This window comes from Tympanuchus pallidicinctus, unplaced genomic scaffold (assembly GCF_026119805.1).
Source record: "Tympanuchus pallidicinctus isolate F22 unplaced genomic scaffold, pur_lepc_1.0 scaffold29, whole genome shotgun sequence".
Lineage (NCBI taxonomy): Eukaryota > Metazoa > Chordata > Aves > Galliformes > Phasianidae > Tympanuchus > Tympanuchus pallidicinctus.
Window position 1 is genome coordinate 1,612,186 of NW_026294746.1, and position 18,627 is coordinate 1,630,812.

An 18,627-nucleotide genomic window follows, 5' to 3' on the forward strand; every position below is an offset into this window, starting at 1 on the left:
TGGCAGAGATGAGCTGGTAATGGTCTCATCTTTCCTTTTGTAGGCTTTCCTCCACATGTAGCTTTAAAATAACAGCAGCATGTTGGACGTGCAAGAGGACATGCCTGAGAGTGAGGAAACCTTTATCTCCTGTGAGACCCACAATGTGACTTTGCCTTTCTAAACCTGGAGAACTGTATTTTAAGAGATTCCAATTGTTAGAGCTGAAGGCACATTATCAGAATGATTCAGTTTCCATTTCAGGACTCATAAATATATATCTTTAAAAGCTATTACTTGATGCAACGGGGATGTGCTATGCAGGAGACACTGTTCTTCCCAGCCTTAAAAATCTACGAGTCCGCAGCATCCAGATAATCAGCATCCAGAAGTTTCAGGTTTTATCAGTTAGCACAACATGAAAACAGCATTGTAATCAAGAAACAGAGGGTAGAACGAGGATGTAAGTTATAGATCTCAATGAGAGGTACGTGGTCTTGAATGTTTGAAAATCCAGATATTTTTCATAGAAGTTAGAATGAAAACAGAGAGGTCTGGATTCTGACTTTTGGTGTGATTCTAAACTTGGTTGAAAATTTTGGCTTTTGGTTATCTCATTGGGTTTTTTGTTTTTTTTTCTTTTAGACTTTTGAAGAAATTGACAGTGAATGCCAAAGTTTGCTTTACCTTATTATAGTTAGTTATTTAAACCATAAAGTCACCAAGTAAAACATCCATTATTTTCACCAGCAAGAGGCAGTGATCAAGCAGGTGCCTGCAGCTTGAGGTGGGTTGAAGCAGTGGTACATCAGTGACTGGGTGTTCCAGGTTTTGTGTGCCAGGCTCTTACGATCCCTTTGCAGTTCTGCCTCTTTTTGCTGTTTGATCTCTGGCAAGTTACATCCCTTTCCTGTCTCGATCTTCACAGCAGTGAAATGCAAAGTACATGCGTCAGAAATGGTGTAACCAGGCCAGCAGAGTTTAACATCAATAAAGTGGCTGGTGGGCAGAGCTCACCCCCAGGCAGCAGCTGTGGCTGCCAGGCAGAGGCAGTGAGGCATGCTGCAGAACTGGGCTGAGGACCTCACAAAGCTCAGCAGAGGGGAGTGCAAATTGTTCCTGCACCTGGGGAAGAATAACCTCAGGCACCAGCACATGCTGGGCTGACCGGCTGCAGAGCAGCTTTGCAGAAAGAACCTCGGGGTTCTGATGGGCACTGAGCTGACCAGGAGCCAGCAACACATCTCACAGGAAGGAAGAGCTCGAGTCTTAACGTTAATTTCAGTGGCAATAAGAGCACGTTCCAAGGTGTCAGGGTTGCAGAAAGCTCTTTATCTCGTAAGGCTTCTGGGCACCTTTTACTGGAATTAACAGTTAGGTTTTTTTCCCTTCAGATATTCTCCAGCCTTTGCAAAGGAAACTGCAGTAACAAATCAGATTCTGCAGCAACACTTTTTAAGTCCCGAAGCAAAATTCAGCAGTTTTATAGGGACAGTATAAGAGGGAATGGGGCGGGGGAAGTGGGGTGGGAAGTATTTATAATCCCTTTAATATTTTAAAATTTAATTATTTCCAAATTGGGTTAGCGAGACTGACAAGAATACTGCATCTAAAGCATGGAGCCCAGAGGCAGCATTGGAAAATGAGAGGAGAAATTAATAATAAAAAGAAACCTATTGCTTCAAGGCAGCAGACTGGAACACTGACATTCCATTACTCCGTCTGTCTGCTGAATTCATTTAGCATCTGTGGCCTAAATAGGCTAGTTTTAAAGTGGCATGTTCCAGATTTTATGTTTAGGGCTGCTGGAAGGGGGTGGGGATTGCCAGAGGATTTTTCTTCATCGAAAGCTGCCTCAGGAAAGCACATCAGATTTGTAGTTAATAGGGTAGAGTAATGCAAGCCTCTTAGCAGTTGTAGATAATACAGTATCTTGGAGTGTTCTGTAATGCCTTACAGGATAGGGGCTGCATCTAGCTTCTGGACAACCACAGTTAGCTTCTGGAGCTCAGTGCTGGAGCAGCAGTGTTGAGCCTTCTGCTGAGCACAGAACTGAAGCCCATCTGCAAGGCATGCCATCAGCCCATTAGCCATCACTGCAGTGCAGCCGCTCCTGACATCTCTGAACTCAAAGTATTAAAAGTCTGGATTTTCAAACTGTGAGCCAAAACACAGCATTGTCCAGCAGCATCACAGTCCTTAACAGGTTCTGTTTCAGCAGTGCCACCCACGACCTGCAACATGCAGTTTCTTCCTCAGGATGCTCCTTTTCAGCTGCTAACTCCAGTGACTCTTGTGTGCATTTTGTAAGATCTGAGATCTGAAGCCTGAGGCGGGCTGTCTGTAGCAGCACAGAGAACTTCCAGGCATGTACTGGAGGCAAGGTAGATGGCTTGACAGCAGCCTGGAAGGGAGGGAGAAGCATGATTCTCCATCATCTCCTAGAAACCTACAAGTGTTTCACTTCTGGGCATTTTCTGAAACATCTGGATACAAGGAGGATAAAAGGTACCAGTGTAACCTCCCAGTAAGATCAATTGCTCAAAGTTTTCTGTGTATTTCTAATCTTCTTTGGCTTCCTTCCCAAGATCATAGAAACAGATCTGTGAAGTTCCTTGGAGTAGAATACAACATATTCTGCATATTTCTACTTTATGCAATAATCTTAGATTGTCTTCTCCCTAATTTATCATCAAATTACACAGAAAGGAAAAACAGGAATTTTATGGAAAGTCATATACAAGCTGTTAAAATTGTCTTTTTCTCCTCATCATCACAGTTCTTCACTCTCAATGTGGGTTTTTTCAAAAGTTTTTGTCAAGTTTAATGGAGCTTAGCCAGCAGATGGAAGTCATGATAAAGCTTCAAACGATTTTCTTGTTGCAGTCTCCCATGAAACATGGCCACGCTTATTTATTTCAAGCATTTAGGGTCTTATCCAGCAAGATTCTCAGAGCTACCTACAAAGTCAAATTCTTGAACTACCCCCCAGCTAGATGAGCCCCTTTGGACCTGATTAACCAAGCATCTTAGAGAATCAGTTCGTACTTCCTCATCTGTTTACCCCAGGCATTGCACTGTGCACATTACCAGTAACCAGGACAACATCAAAGTTGGACCAGAGTCTTCAGTCATAGTCTCTAGGACTATGACAGAAACAGTTTATTGTTATGTGGTTGTGAGAAGCCTTGAGAATTGGTTTTGGACCTGGAGAATCTGTCGCCCTGCTGCTGCTGCTTGTGTTCTGCTTTTAATTTCCTTGCCTTCTCATCGACCAGAGTTCTGCAGACCTCTGTAGTACTCATAATAAAGGGCTTAATGAGGTGACAAGAAGAACATTTAAAGGGTTAAGACCTTTAAAAATAATGGAAAACATCTATGACCCCAAACATGGTACACTTGACATGGTACACTCACTGTTCTTTAGGGATTTATCTCCATCACAAAAGAAATGTAGTGTTGATAGAGAACTTAATTTCAATTATCGTTATTTCAAAGAAGGAGAATTATAGTTACAAGTCATCAGAGTTTGGGGTTGGTTTTTTTTTTCCAGTTTTCATTGAATTCTTTCTCCTTTGAGCACACATCTATTTTTCCAAATCAGCCTTTTCTAGTAAACATCATTCTTTCTTTATCCAGTCACATCTCATCACTGCCTTTCCTTTTTCCTCCTTGTAGATGAATAATTCCCAATTAGATTTCTACCCAAAATTATCCAAGCTTGTTTGTTGTCTTCTTATTCATTTTACTTATGTATCTTAATAGCAGCATCTGCTTTATCTGTATTGATAATGAACGCTTAGGGCTTATCTATTACTCTGCAATCACAGAAAAGCTAGAACAAGAAGACTTATTGTTGGTAAGCATATTCATACTAATGTTAGAAATGTGTTTACTGATGATAATAACAATAACATTAAAAAAAAATCATTGGTTGTAGTGATTTCACTGATTTGGATTTATCTGTGAAAAAGCAAAAACAGCTACAGAAGTAATCTAAACCTGATGTAAACCCTAATAACTGCTGAACACATCAGTTTACCATTAGGTGGTGTTTTAATAGTTTGCATCAAAATGCTTGGACACTTGCACCCTTCTGTAAAATGATATCAAGATGACAGAAGAAAAAAAAGGCAAAATGTTATATTCTAAATAGCAGGCATATCCAGTGCTGCTGTGATTTACCCTGTGGTGAGAGGGATCCTACCATCAGCCGGCATATTACTGCTAGAGCATCTCAGAGGTCCCAGCACAGCCTTTCTGCACTGAATGCAAATCCAAACAACCTCTGTAGGGTGGTGACCCCCAAGATCCCTGCTTAGCCAAAATCCTGTAAAGCCATGCAGGCAAAAGTTGAACGTTTAAAAAAAAAATACAGAAATAAGCTGCAAAAACTACCTTTCTAAATAATTTCAAACATCAGAATAGCTTATTAAGATAAAAGTGATCATGAAAGTATTTTCTATTACATGCTTTAAAACTCATCTTTAGTTTAGATCACTGCTGGCTCCACTCAGTGCTTTGAAAAGTTCCATCTCTTTAAAAACTTTCCTTTGGGGATCAGCTTAGTTCGTTTTTCTGCAGAGAAGCAATGCCCTCCCCCAGGTTGTTTCTTGACTGAAGTAATTGCTATGACTCCTCAGGTCCCAGACAACCAACAGCTAATTAGTTCAAATTAAGTTCTCTCACAGGTGCTTCTGAAGTTGCCATTTGGAAGCAGCAGTTTCTCCTGAAAGGTGGAGAAGGCAACACCAAAGTTCAGAGAGGAGAAGCAGCATGAGATCAGTCCTGTGGTGGCTTTGCTTTTTGCTTGAGCGAGGTATGTTTGGGGAATCCTTTTTTGCTTTTGGAAATGTGATTGCTTGATGTGGGCTTCACCCCGTTTCAAATGTAAAATCAGATAAGGGAGATCTTGGAGTAATCAGTGTGTGTGAGCTCTGCTGAAGAGCAGCTCGGTGAGTACGTGGCACTGGGGTTTTACCACAAAGTAAGCCAGAGAGGATCAGTCCCAGCAGATTGCTGGCCTCCCCTGATTCACCTTGTGGTAACCCTGCAGCCATGTCCTCCTTCAGCAGTCGTGTGTGCTTGGTGGATTGAGTTGGGGTGAACTTTTGAGTTGCCTGAGAACTTCTTGGTGCTGAGCCTGACCCTTCTGTGATGCTGGCTTTCTAATGGTGTAGCTGCTGCATTCTTGAAGTTGTCTCTCATCACTGAATGAAGGGAGAGATCGTGTCTTTTACTTGCTTTAGCCTGCTGCTTTACATGGGAGGCAGGAGGGACTTGCAGAAACATACTTATGGCATTATAAAGAGGAAAAGCATATAAATCTGGTGTATGAGTAAAAGCAGAAGAAAAACTGCAAGTTTTAATGCATTTCCCAACTGTCTTTATTTCTGTTTGTCTGCCTTTAGTGGTGATGTCAGTTGTGCTATCTTTTTAATACTATATGGTGTTCTTTAGTAACAAAAATGCCCAATTCTGGACTTGTAAGGTGTGATGGCTGCTGCTCTCTCTGCTTGCATAATGTTATTGCAGGGCCTGTTGCACTAGATTTCAGTCTGTGGAAATTGTATGAGCTAAAATAATGCTTTTTTATTATAGGTTTTGGAAAATAAGTGTAAGTAAAATGCAAGTGATATTCATCCCTTCCCAAACTAGTGCCAGAATTGCATCACCTGCTCCCCCACACAGGTGGCACTGAGGCTTGCTTGTTTGTACTGACACAGCTGGGAAGAATAACCCTCAGTGGTGGTTGCTGCAGAGTGGGGCTGTTTAACCCCAACTATGCAGGGAATCAGATGAAATGGCCCTGAAGGTGCTCTCTAGACTTCTTGTCTGTGAATCCAGCATGCTCCTTGCTCTCAGTAGCTGCTGTAAGCACAGCACTTGGCTTAGGCTACACGAGCCTTTTGCATGTTAGGTTAGATACGCAGGCGCCTCTGGAGGGAACAGAAAGCTTCATGGCTGTGTATTTTCTGGATTGTAAGTATTTTCTCCTTTTGCCACCTATGAGCTCCACCAAAACATACATGTTAGCAGACATAAATAAAAACTGAATGTATTTCCCAAAGCATTAAGGTAGGGCAAGCTGTGACAGCTGAGCACCGTTAATCTCAAATATGCTCAGACCCAGGCTTACCTTAGAGGAGAAAAAAAAATCTCAGGGTGCTCAAGAATTCTGACATATAGTCATGGATGAGGCCTCACCTTAGCCACTCTGTAGACCTGCATAGTATTTGATTGAGTAGTGCAATTTTTCCATCTTATGATCATGAAAAATAAAAAAATAAAAAATTAAAAACCTGAATAAATTTTGAAGTGTCTGGAAATTCAGGGATTGTACTTCTTTACAACAGATTGTGTATCAGATATTCACCAAAGATTAGCTAAACCTCCCTGAGCATCTTGCCTTTGAAGGGATTCTTCTGTTGGCTGTTTAGCAACTTCGTGCCATAGATGAAGTTAAGATAACTTTGTTCTATAGCATTTGGGACTGTGTCTTACAGCTGCAATAGTAAAGCTGTTATATGTATGCTTGCGGAGTTCTGCCTTCAATTAAATGCTTCAAATAAAGTAATGTTAACCCCTACTTAACAAATGGAAAAACAAACATGGCCATTAAAAAGGACTTGCTCAAGGTCACAGCAGATGAAAAGCAGAAATAGCATTTAGTTTTCGTGATTCTGTCATGATATTATCCAGACTACGCTGCTGCTGCACGTGTGTCTTCTATTGCAATTGAATGTTGGTAGGGTTCTTAGCTTCAACAAGTAACTGATGAAACCTCAGACAGCTGTAATCATCAAAGCATTAAAAGACTTGTTTGCCAAGCAGAAATATGTTTAAACAGCTCGCATTAGATAACTGAGATCAAGCAGGAGCAGCAGATAGGTTGTTAGTAATGATGGAAGATAAACATGAGTCGGCTAAGTAGAGGATATGTTTGTTATGTCACGCAAGTGAAATAGATACCTCACTTATATGGTGGTTTTTAAGGCAGCAAATTGCTACTAGAAATTGTATTCTGTTCTGTCACTCTTGTTTCTGTGTTGTGCTGCCTTCTCATATGGTATAATACTTAGTTATGAGAAGGAGGACATATGGAGAACGCAGCTATGCAATCTAACTCTTGGGGTGAAAATTATACGACGCTTTTCCCTGTTATTTATATGATTCATTTGATATTACAGGCTTCACTTATATGATTATTTCTACTGACTCTTGGTACTTGATTCAGTTGGTTAAAGACAGATTGAGGAGAGTAAGTGTTTCAGTTTGCAGGCTTCTCTTAAAGACGTGGTGTTCCTCCATCTTTGCTGTTGGGTTATGCCAAGCACAGGCTTTGCTCAGGCAAGGATAGGCATGTTTAGAATGGAATTGTGTGCAATGTTTCATCGCATACATATGTCCAAAATCCTGAAGAAAAAAAAAAAGACTTTAATAACTGGGAGAATATTTACTAGTTCCCCTCTTCTATCCATGAATGTAGGGTATGGTTACTAGAATTCAAATGCATAGGCCTCAGTGGCAAAGGAAGCATAACCATTCTTAAAAGGGAGGTGGGGGGAGGAAGGAAGGAAGCTTTAATATATGAATATTGTGGTTTAAGTTACCCTGTATATCACAATTTATTATTAGCCCAAAAGCAAAATATTTTCCCCCTTTTTCTATTTTTTAAAATCCAGGAATATCTCTTTCTAGTGATATAACTCAGCTACTTCTCATCTTGAGTGTGTGTAGATTCTGAGCCTTAAACCTATCACTTTCCTCAGGCTGCAAAATTCCTAACTTTGTATTCAGGCCAGTGCCGTTTTGTGAATAAAGTGCCACACTTTCTGTGGGAGGAAGAAGACAGAAAAAATGTTGTGGCAGGTGGCTTAAAATAAATAAGAATAAAACAAGCTGTGTTTGAAACTGCTTGCAGCTTTGAAATGTATGAAGCAGTCTCTGCAAACCAGGGTTGCTGTGGAGAACACTTGTGGGAAGGTCAGTTGCAATCATCATATGGTTTTGCAATTTTTTTTTTGCCTGGATATTCTTACCAACAACACAGCGTGTGAGCATTTACATCCTCAATGCATACTGATACTCAAACTAGCCTCTACATACCTCACCAAGACCTTAATTGTAAATCCAGAAATAGGGTATGTCTCATAGACCTGCGTGCTGAATATAATGCACTCGAGACTAGAATTTGGCCTTAAAGCTGCAGTCTTACTTAAGTTTTGCTCAGCTTGGATTATAATTTTAGTAATGTGAATAAGAAACTGTGCAGATGCTAACCAGATGTTAATATCAAACTAGTTCAGCATGTTTCCATGTCATAACTACAGCGTTACTATGGTGATAACAGATTCACTAGAGGTTTCATTTAATAAAGCAGGACTGCCTGTTATATCTATACAGTTACCATAGTTTTAGTCACACAGTTGTGCTGCTTTTGACTCATTTGATGGCGTTGCCACTGAGCTTTTGGTTTCCCTTGTAAATCTACTTCTTTAGAGATAAATTTGCTATGTAAGCAGATCTAGTATATTGTTTTGAATGACCTCTATTCTCTTGTGTGACAAAAAAAAAATGAATATGAAACTAAAGCTTAGAGGCTTTATTTTTTTTTTCATTTATGCTGCATTTAACTTCAATGTCAATGATATTTGGGCCCAAGACTTCCCAGGAATGCCTAGAGAGGTGGAATAAGGGAAGGATCTAAACTGCCTTTCAGATGTATTTGCAAGTGGCAGAAAAGGGCACTCAGTGTTATTGCCACCCATCCACGCACCCAGGTAATAGATTTACACGTTGTTATTTTAAGCTAATAGATTACAGATATTTAGGGCCAAGTTCTGCCCAAAGTTTGGAATTTCCAACTCAATAGATTTGTGGTGTTGGTCTGAAAGCACAGCAGGAGAGCTGCCTGTACTTCATTCTTGCATTTTGGTTCCCATCTCCCTTGCCCTGTGTCCTGACTAATCATTTACAATCTACAGGGCAGCGACCATCACTGTGAGAGGAGAAATCAAGTGAGTTTTCACTTGCAGCACTCAGTACAAGACACAGGGAAAGCTGGGTCCCAATTCAGGCAGTTTCTTCACTGATCTCAGTCCAACTGTTCCTTTTCTAAGTAGCAAAAAGCTTTGTAGCTTTTTATGGTGCCAGATCTTCTTAACCCTCTAGTTCCATTTACACTGCTGCTGTTGCACGAAATTGAGGGCAGTGTGTAGGTCAGAACTGGGAACTCATCTGTTTTCTATGAGACCAAGAGGAGCTTTTGGCTTTTTTTTTTTTTTTTTTGCCTAAATAATAGAAGTAATAATAACAATAATTAATAACCATAATGATAGTGATAACCTTCCAGCTGAACACGTGCAATTTGTATTGCCTCAGCATTATTCCCAGGCACAGCCTCATTGATATGCGGAGCGCTGCCATGTCTGTCACTGCTCTGTGCACTTCGGGTCTGGAATCCTTGGGGAGCCTCACAGCTGTCAAATTGACTTCCATCATTTCTCTCTGAGCTGAGAGACAAATTATCCAGCCAGCCAAGGGTTCACAATGCAACCTGCGATCTCTAAGTGATAAAACACCACATCCCGGGTCAGACAAATAGTTTGGCCTGTGAGGAGGACGAGTCGGGCTGGCAGTACTGATGCTGTCTGCTTCTCAGTGTCCCTTTTTTTTTTATTTTTTCGGAGCTTTAATAAATCGAAAACGAGGTTTTCATGGTGAGTCACAGACGCTGCGGGCTGAGCTGTGATGAGGGAGCGCCGCGAGGCTCAGCCCGGCAGGCGCAGCCCCAGCCGAGGTTCGGAGCAGGGGCTGCAGCTGAGGTTCTCGCAGCTTGCTGCACGTGCTGAGCACGCGGGTGCAAAGAAGCCTGGAAAGCCGCGAGGCAGCGGACGGCCTCCATGCACAGAGATGGGGCGTGCCTGGGAGCGCTGCTCGGGGCACCATCCTGCGATGCAAGTGCTGACCCGAGCTTTCTAGGATCCGGCTCTTTTTTTTTTTTTTTAATTTTTATCTTGCATTCGCTTGGTTTTGAAACACGCAGCTGCTTAAAATGGCGGTGGGGCGCGCGTGGCAGCGCTGCGGCTCCGTGGGTTCTTCAGCGAGGGGCGGCTTTGCCCCGCGGGCCTGTGGCACTGCCTGCACTGCCCGCCAGGGGGCGCAGCCGAAGCGGGCACGGGGGCTCGCCTCCGCTCTGCCGGCAGGGAGCAGGCGGCAGCCCGGGGCCCGCGTAGGGGCAGCTCCGCGCCCGGCGCTGCTCCGCCTCCGTGCTTCGCCTTGGCGGGAGCCGCCGGGCAGCGCGCTGCTGAACGCCTCGCGCCTGAGGAGGCTCGGCATCTCGCTGAGGGAGCGGCCCGACACCAGGCTGGGCTGGCGGTCTCCTGCCCGGAGCTGCTCCGCTCCCGCCGGAAGCAGCATCGCTTGTCTTGTCTAACGAGGATGTCTTCTTGCTGCTGCTGAGGGGCGTGAGGATGGAAGAAAGGCTGCAGCTGTGTTTGGAAGCTGATCGTGCAGGGAAAGCTGTATGAAAGTAGCTGAGCCGTTTAAAAAAAAAAAAAGGAAATCTCGGTTGCATTTGCATTCAGTTCTAAGAGCAGCAGAGCCAACTGTAAAGCAGGAACTTCCTTCTCTGAAAAGTCTGGGTGGTGCCAGGGTGAGGAGGGAGCACCCACAGAGTGCCCAGAGGAGCTCAGAGCAGCTGCTGGGCAGCACAGCAGCGCTGACCTGGTCCTCTGCTGGCATCAGAGCAGGGCTGGGAAGTGAAGCAGCAGGGCAGGTTGGCGGAGTGTGCTGGCATCCATGTTTGGGTTGCTTTAGAGGCAGGCTGTGTGGTTTTGTGTCAAAAAAGGGCAGTTCTGCAGCCACTTGTGTCTTCCCCTAAAGCTGAGGTTGCCACTGTACCTGAAGTGAGGTAGGGATCTTAAAGCGTGATGTAAGAAAGCTTAGACCCTCAAGCAAACTATCCAGCATAAATTCCTTTGTCCTTGCTCGCCTCATCCTCATAGGCCTTTCCTAGGTAGTTGAGATCCAGAAAAACAAGCACCTCCAAATCCCTAATGGGAGGGAACACAGCATCTCAATTTCTTAAGGCAGCCGTCACGGGGACAACAGTAGGTGCCTTTATCCAGGAGTTTTGCTTTTCCCCAGAGCATGTGTGAGGTCAAGAGTTGAGCTCAAATGAAAACATCTAGTGAAAAACCAGCACTTAATGGTAGCCTACACTTTCAAAGTAGCTCAAATTACACAGAATTTTCATGTCCAGGTTTCATAAAGCTTGGAAAACTACGTATGATGTTGCACAAACAAGCATGCAGAAAAAAGAAAACCCCACCTAGACATTCCCAAATCTAGAGAGCACTTTTAAAACTTTCCTTTAAATTTGCTTAGAATGCTTGAATAGTAGGAGAGATGCATGAGTCATTCTCTCTCTGTCTCTCTCTAGAACAGGAAAGCTAGCAGAGGGTGGAGGCAAGTCAGCACATAGTGTGGTACGCTTTAAAATACCAGCTAAAATGACTAGGCTGAAGAAGTAGGAGGGCTGATATTAGTCACACGCTGTTACACAGTTCAGAAGATAAAAGACAGAAGGAATTACCGGACAGGCAGATGCCAATTGGCCCAACGTTTTTACAACCTGAATCTTCGCTTCAGATCTCTTAATTCTTTCTTCAGAAAGCCTCTTTTTGCCTTACACTGTGAGTGTGGACGTTTATCTTGGCTAAACAGAGAAAATGGTAAAGGTTACCACGTAGTATCAGCACCATGCACCCGTGGTCATTTTGCTCAAGCCCTTTGCTGCCTGTCTTGCTGGACAAGCACAGCAGTTGTTTCAATATTCCTGTTCCATGTGAGTTATTATGGAAAGTGAGGATCTGTGTAGGAAGAGCCAAGATCACGGAGAGATGTCTGATATGATTTCCTTCCCTGCTGCAAGCAATTCAGTGTTAGCTATTTATCTGCACAGTGAAATAATATATTCTGCTTTTCTCAGGCCCTGTTCTTTCACCATTCTTGGCATTTACAAGGTTATATGGAGTTGGCGTACCTTGCAGAGAATTAGACTGCATTTTTTGTGGTGACCGCAATCCACTGGCCAAGAACTTGGATGGAAGCAATACATCACGCTTTGTGATTGCAGTAGTAAGAGAAATTAACTTGGTTCAAGAAAAAGGACAGTTGAATGTGTGAACTTCCCAGTTACAATGGGAGAAAACCTCCAAAGCAGCTGAAAGCTTTTTGGACCATCTGGAGTCCATTTAAAGTCACAGGAGTCTAACATTGAATATTTACTTTTCTTCAGTGTCTGCAACTGAAGGATTTTCAAGAGCTTTACAAACTTGATTTCACCTCTGCGTGCCCATCTTGCTCCCTCAGTGCATGTGAAGCTATTATTAAATCTATTTTATAGGCAGAACTCAGGATAAGGGGACGGGCAAAATTGGCAAGAAATAGCTGGACTCACAGGCACTGGTTGAGCTCAGGAGCTATCTGGGTGAATTTGTGTGAGCTGCTTGTCCGTGTTACCTTTCAATAGATTGCTAAAAATGCGGAAGCCACAGAAATGCAAATGACACAGCATGAGATCTTGTCTTGTCCTGCTGTATGGCTGAGATGCTTCCAAATGCCTACAAGGCTCCGTGCTCATCCCGTCTCTCCCACATGACCATGATCCATTTTCAGTGGGTTTTACATCTAAACTGCAAGACTGTGCTGTGCTGAGCAGCTCTGGAGGTCAGTCCTTTTTGAGATGAATTCTGAGCTGATACTGGTGGCAAGACAGGTAGGAGGTCCCTGGTTTCCTAAGTCTTGCTGGAGTTATGTTCATCTGCTTATTGGTTTGTGGTTGGTTTGTTGTTTTTTTTTTCCCCAAACATGTGGAGAATTTTGTGCTTGGTTGTCTTTGATAGATACAACAGTGTGCTGATCAGGCCCTCAGCTTGTGCCTGTGGAGGCTTGCAGGATCTGGTCTCTTTATGTAGCTCAGATTTAACAGAAGGTGTTTCATTAAATAGCCCAGATCTTGTCTCTGTACTACTGCTATATCTCTCTGTAGTACAGCTGATAATCTTATATATCACATTTAACCAAGCCAAAAATAAAACCTGCAACAGACCTTCCCAGTTGTCTGTGACTATCTAAGAAATATATCTATCCATCAGTCCTGTGAGCTGTTTTGGATTTAGTCTTACACAGATTTCAGCCTGTTTGACGTGCAAGTGTTTTCCCAGTACCGCTGTTAGAGAAATGATGTAGATGTCAGCTATAGCACTTGTTTTCTTTAAAAAGAGGGAAGAAAAATCACCATCATTTTCTCTTATATTCTGAAATTAATTACTAGCGTTGTGCCATTCCTCTACCCTAATTGGATGGCTGGAAGGTGTATTAACAACTGTCAAGAGTTCTCAAGTGAGTAAAATACTAAAGCTTATGAAAGATTTTACAAGTGTGCTGTATTAACTGGTGTTGTATCATTTAACTTGGTGGAGTATCCGAAGTAGTTCACTCCAGAGTAGTTCATCCTCTCCACTTGTTAACATGCTGTGTCGGCTGGCCATGGCTTACTTAAGGTATGGATTGATGCTGCTTTTCGCAGTGAAACTTGGCTTACTGAGTACATTTGTTTGCTTTTCTCATGTATTTTCTTTTCATGTGAACCATCCAGCCCTTTTGTTTCGAGGAAAGTTCAGATTTGAAGTCTGCCTTTTATATGCCAGTTCTGCAGCCTGGAGCAAAAGAAGGCGGCACACGCATCTCAGCTGACACTATGAAATCTGTCTCTCTTGGCATGCAGAATCCGCACCTACAGTCAATTGGTGATGCCCTTGGTGCCTGTTCAGGGCTAATAATCCAGGCTGCAGTGTTACAGGTTCCCTCAGTTTATCAGAATTTTGCTTAAAAGTGCAAAAGATGGTAAGCTGTTTTCGTTCACGAACCTTTCCTCTTAGCGTTTGGAATGGCAGCTTTGTTACTTGCTTTGAAATACATTTTCCTTTTCTCTGCACAGGAAATATTCCCAGCTTTTCCATTTCACAAGCTGTTTTTAAAGGCAAAACCAAAAGTGTTTGGATGCCAAGAGAAGTGCACCCAGCAGTAAAAGAAAAATATGTCACTGGATTAGGTAGTGTGTACCCATTTGTGTGCAGAACCAAGATGAGTGATTTAGCAGTGAGATCATGAGGCCTTCAGGAGGAAGCAAGGAGAACTGAGATGGGGATTGCTGTAGTATCTGTGCTGTGTTTACTGTTCCACGAGCTTGATGGTCAGAATAGAGCAATAGAGTTTGTGTTTATGGCAAAGTGACAAAGCAGGGAGAAGTTCTGGGGCACACTTGCTGTGTTTTGAGGGTGTGCTTCATTTGTCAGGGAACACGCTGGTTTTGCCCCCAAAATGACGCCGTCGTTTGGAGTTGATGTGAAAAAATTGTTCATAATTTTTGGTAGTGAACCGTGAATGTACACCGCTGTATTTGTGAAGGGATTACAGAAAGAATTGAACTGTCGCGAGTTGCTGCTTCCAGTTTGAAATTCCTGGCTCTTAATTCAGAACTTGACCTCCTGAAATTCCAGAAACCTTTCAGGCAGCTGTTCACTATTTAATTTTATAAGCGTACCCCTGTTTTAATTTCTGGTTGGAGAGCACTTCTTTAAGGAGTTACTTTTCAGTATTCTGAGCTGAGATTGGTGTGGTTTGTCTCTGGTTCTCCATGCTCTGCAGATCGCTCACAAAAACGACAGATATGTTGAAAGTGAGCACTGTTGTATGCTCAGCACGTTTCCAACACAAACCCATGCAGGTAGTGCTGGGGAGGTCTGTGCTGAGCTTTCCCTGCAGTCAGTGACCAGGTGCTTAAGCCTCTGGATGCTATTCCTAGCATCTTATTTCCTCACCAGACATAAAATAGGTCACTTTGTGTCTTTGAATTCTATAGTGGATCAGCGTGGGTGACCTCACAGCAGCATCCTACGATCTGGCATGGTAGGTTGGAGCAGCAACAATTTCTTCACAGCATGAACTTGCCACTGCCCTGCCTGGTTTTCTTTGAAGTAGGTCAAGCCTATGAACTGCTAAGGCTCTGTGTACCTCTCATGTATTATATCATTCTGCCCCCATAATGTGGAGTACAGAGATCACCTGCTTCATTCTGTCTGAGCAGTAGCAGCTTCCGTGCAGAAAACACAGATACTGCATGTTGGGTCTAAATCAGAGCGTCGTGCTTCAGCTGTCAGTGGAAGTGATTTTTATTTGAAGTCAGTAAACGTTGGATCCTTTACCTTGTTTGTGCATGCATGTGTGCGCACGATTTTTGGTCTCAGGCATACTTTTGGGTGGAAATACAATAATTGCCAGCAAAAGTTACTCATTCATTCTAAAGAATGTTCAGAATTTAAACTAGGACTGCTTTAGAGATTATATTCTTTATCTTGTGTCTGGCAGGCTCCTACACCTTGACCACAACATCTATACTTCATGTGTTTGTTTCTGACACAGTGATAATGTTATTGTAGAACTGTTTTGTACTGTTCTGGCATGTTTGGGTTTGCACATCACCAAAGGCTTTGCTAGTGTTAAGTACAGTCATTTGAAATCATTGTCCAGGTGTCCAAAGGGGCACAGATAGAAATACAAAAGCAATAGAAAACTTTTTTTTTTTCTCTTTCCCATTTCCTTGATGTCTCATGGTTTGGCTAAGACCTTTCTGTTTTTCCCTTTGAGTTCCTACCACACAGCTTTTTACATAGACCTCTTTGGAACTGTTCTTTGATTCCTAGGCTATTTAAGCCAGATTCCTATTCATTTTTTCCTGGCAGCAGCTACTTCACAGCAAGTACATTAATTACAATTTGTGCTTGTCAAAGTCTGTGCCTTCAATTTTTGTGTTAGCAGAATCAATCTTTTTTTCTAACCCAACTATGCAATCGCAGTGCAGCCACAGAGACAATGTGCATGTTAAGATGCAAAGAACAAAGTGTCACCTTGGGAGCATCATTGTAAGCCTCATTGAGCTGATATGTCCTTATACAGGCGCACAATTTGCACTAGTGCAGTTCACCAACATCTGCCTTATTGAACTCAGAAATTACTGTTTTGTACTTAAAACTGTACAAACTGAAATAGAATTCTCCAAGTCAATTGCTGTCAGACTGACGTGCCCACTGAAAAGTTTTGCATGCTCATAAGATGGGTGGAATAGAAGAGCGCTGCCCTCGTATTGTTGATTGTTCTAGCCCACTGCCAAACCTTTCAAATTCCTAATTTACCTTTTGTATACTTTTTGCACTGTTTGTTTGTTTGTTTTAAATTCAGATCCTGCTTAATAGCATTGTTTGTCCACTTTAAGCAAACAACCCAAAGGAAAACTATAGAAGCAAAATCCCTGTGCAGTTACATCCTGGGGCCTTCATGGAGCATCTGCCACTGCCTTTTATTTTTGTTCCCTTTTAAATAAGGACTTGGCTTTCATGTCTTTGGGTTGGATTTTTAAGCTAAAAAAAAGGTAAAAGCGAAGTGTTACTGCTGGTTTGTTTCATCTTTACTCATAGTGAGAGAAAGCTGATTTTCCTGGGAAAACAGGTATTCCCAAGGTTCAGTACTGAGTGTTGGATGAGAACCCTAAAGAAGCATGTACAAGTTTGTCACTGATACGGATGGGAATGTGTCCGAGATCCTCAGCAGCTGGTCTCCTCCTTTATTAACGATATAGCAAAATTAGCTATTACATAAAGGTTTGTCATTGCACGCATTTTTAAGGAGGGGATATAAAATCTTCTCCATTTTACTGACTGAGGAAGTTAAGACCCAGAGAACGGAAGTGATTATTCACAGAGACGGAGGGGATATTTAGTCCCAATTTCTATATAATAGACCGTGCAGAGCATGTAACAGGCCCTGAAATAACCGTCACATTGCAGAGATGCATGTGTTGCTTTCCACTGCAAAGACAGAAGATATCCATTGCTTTTCTTTTTAACCAACTCCACGATCCCTCTTTTCTTTTTGCTCTAATTTTTTTTTTTTTTTTTTTTTTAGCTAGTATCTTGAAGTGATAGGATAGATGATTTGTTGCCAGCAAAACGTTGGTGAATCACTTAAACACTAGAAGTAGTGTGGTCAGTGGTCAGGCTGTAAGGTCTTCCATAGCAGTCCATCAGTCACGATGGAACAGGAAGCACGCAGCTGTTTGCTTGGACATTGCCACTGAATGCTTGTGATAGCAGGTGAAACTGGGGCTTCTGGCAACGTGGGGAGCTTAGCCTGCTACAGCAAAGGTGCTGAAGAGGAAATGGTGCTAGGAATATGGTGTCACTGGAGCCAGGAACACAGAAGCCCCGTTATTTGCTCTCTAACTTCAGGTCTCAGGCCACTTCTTTGAAAGTGCAATACCAGCACTCGGCAGAGGGCTGATAATGTGTTGCCACAGCAGCACGACTTGTCCCTGTTGACGTTCTGGTGCAAAACACTAAAGGGAAACATCTTAAAGCAGACTGGCTCGGAGCAGCTAGGTGAATTCAATCTCTTCTGAACCCTCTTGCCTCCTCAGGGCCCTTATACAGCATGAGGACACCGAGCCAAATGCTTACAGGCCTCTTGGGCAGTTTGTGTCTTTTCTGCTTGTGTGACACGAGGAAGTTCAATGGACCTGGTCTTGTCAGACTAAAGCCAGCTTTGTATTTCCTTAGCTCAATATTTGCTGAGGTCCAGGAGAGCTGCCTGCACCTTGTGGTCCTCGGCACTTAGTCTGCTGAATTCAGGAGGGTTCTTGCCATTAACTTTTCTAGAATTCTGAAATCATCTGTGCTTTCTGTCCATGGATACTGAAGTGGGCAACCATCAGTAAGCACAGCAATGGTTAAGAGGCCATCTTCCCATGTGCTGTAAATCAAGACTGCCACAGTCAAAGTCAGAAATTGGGATGGCTGGAGGAGGGGGGAGAGGCAGAAAGCTTGGGAATCTTGCAGCTGTTTTCACGTCTTTTCTCCAGCAGAATTTCTTCAATTAGAAGCAAGGATTTTATGCAGGAAAACGGGAGAAATCAGATTGCACAAATGCTTTTTTCTTTTTTTTTTTCTTTTTTTCCCCAGGAGCTGCCATAAGTTGCATTATTGAGTGTTATTTTATTCCTCTCCTCTCTCTCTACGGAACTGCAAAAGTGACAGTGCTTTAAATGGAAAGATTTGCAGCAAGCCATCAGTCATTGTGCATGGAGGATATATCTCCTGGTTTAGTCTTGCTCTTGCTTCCATAAATCAGCATAGCTAAAATATTTGTGGTTGTCTGTAGGAGATTTATGCAGGTGGGAGATTAGAGTCAGTCTGTCATTTTTGTGGGGGAAGTGAGAGATGGAACGGGCTGGGGAATGCTGGCTTGCAGGAAGGAAGGATTTATAATAATGTCAGTGGATATTTAGAGGTTCCATGGAGACAATTAGCAAAAAGTGTATGTATGTCTCTGTGTGTACGTGTCTACACATCTGATTTGGAAGCAGTTGTTCCTCTGCATCATTTTTGAGTTAATCTAGTTGGAGAGTGACATTATACGGAGGCATTCCTTTTCTCAGATCTACATTCAGTCTGACTGGAGTACATGTAGTGGTTTTTCTTAGGTCTGAAGTGTTGTGTATGTGGCTTATGCCTTGCTTTTGCTAGC

At 42.7% G+C, this 18,627-nt stretch overlaps 1 long non-coding RNA gene across 1 annotated transcript in view; it reads left to right on the forward strand.

Annotated features, from left to right (window-relative positions):
- The first annotated feature begins 4,658 nt into the window (after nucleotides 1-4,658).
- The window catches only part of LOC128084856 (uncharacterized), a 29,901-nt gene continuing 15,932 nt past the window's right edge, over nucleotides 4,659-18,627 (forward strand). The window contains exon 1 of the long non-coding RNA XR_008208705.1: nucleotides 4,659-4,798. This is a non-coding gene — a long non-coding RNA (uncharacterized LOC128084856). The remainder of the gene's footprint in view (nucleotides 4,799-18,627) is intronic.